Source organism: Aptenodytes forsteri, unplaced genomic scaffold (assembly GCF_000699145.1).
Source record: "Aptenodytes forsteri isolate BGI_AS27 unplaced genomic scaffold, ASM69914v1 Scaffold1, whole genome shotgun sequence".
In the NCBI taxonomy this organism is placed as follows: Eukaryota; Metazoa; Chordata; class Aves; order Sphenisciformes; family Spheniscidae; genus Aptenodytes; species Aptenodytes forsteri.
The window spans coordinates 805,750-806,988 of record NW_008795035.1 but is presented as its reverse complement, the minus strand read 5'-3'; the positions used below and the strand labels follow the sequence as shown (position 1 = coordinate 806,988).

Below are 1,239 nucleotides of genomic sequence, written 5' to 3'. Positions count from 1 at the left end.
CGCCCCCCCCCCCGGTCTGCGAGCCCAGTTTCGCCCCGGGGAGGCCGTTTCTGTAAGGTGCCAGCTTTCGGGTTCCGTCGGAAAGGGAAGGCGGAATAATGAGGCTTTGTCTCTCTAACGGGATTACCGGGATCCGTTTATGCGAGGGCAGCGCTGGGGTGGCTGGAGGCAGGGGCGGTCTGGGGGCAGAGGCGAACAATGGGTCTCCCCGGACCCGGCAGAGCGCGGCCGTCCCCCGGCAGAAAGCGGCCGCGCCGCGGGGAGCTGCCGCCTCCCTCCTGCCCGGGCCTGCAGCCGGGGCTGGCAAAGCTTCCCGGCCGGCAGCGCCAGGGAGAGGATGCCAGCAGACTCCGAAGCGAGGGGTTGTTTCCAGTATCGATCTATGCAAATGAGCGGAGAGTCAGGTCGACCGAATTGTCGTAAAAATACGCTCCAAATCGAAGAAAGTTCGCCTTAGCAATCGTTACGGGGATATTGGAAACACAAACTCCATCCTCCTCTCCCGGGCAGCACCAGCAAGACGAGGGTTTTCTCCTGGTGGGGTGGTTGTTGAGGAAGGGAAGGCGGAGAGGGCATTTTCCGAGAGCTCAGACCTTTGAAACTGGCTCTGCAGGAGTGGAAGCCAAAGAGAGCAACGTCCTCCCACCGGTGCGCACCGCGGGGCCAGCTACAGCGGGGGGGGAGGTCCTGCTACGGGCCCTTCCTAGCACCGCTTTAGGCTTCAGAGACGAGGAGGTTGGCTGAAACCAGGCAAGGAGCACGGTGCTGGGCCAGCCGGGTCCCCGCACGGTCGGGAAGCGGTTCCCAGTTCCCACCGTCGTGGTAGTCGAAAGCGCAGGACCATTTGTGCATTCGAAAGGAGAAAGATTTGGCCCTTCCCTTATTTTTGTCTGCGAAACGGATCAGTGACCCCGGCTCCAACTCGGATTGACTGTCTCGCGTTCTCCAGGGACAAATTAATGGAGACCTATCACTTAATTAACAAACCCTCACTCACGGCGTATTAAACCCGGGCCCTGCACCGGGGGCGCAGGCTGGAGGGTTTGGGGAGGCGGCAGAGGAGAACAGGAACCGAACGGGACGGCAGTCTCCGAGCAGACAATACGGGAGCCGCGACACGGACTGCGCGTCTCATGCAGAGGCATCCACGCGAAACTCAAACCCCACGGCCTAACGATAAGCACAACCGGTTAAAAAAAAAAAAAAAAGAATAATAGAAAACCTAACGATTTTAGCCAA

At 59.7% G+C, this 1,239-nt stretch overlaps 1 protein-coding gene across 1 annotated transcript in view; it reads right to left on the bottom strand.

Moving 5' to 3' along the window:
• Positions 1-1,239, bottom strand: part of ONECUT1 (one cut homeobox 1) — a 16,572-nt gene that overhangs the window by 13,594 nt on the left and 1,739 nt on the right. The gene's annotated exons all lie outside the window — the stretch shown is intronic.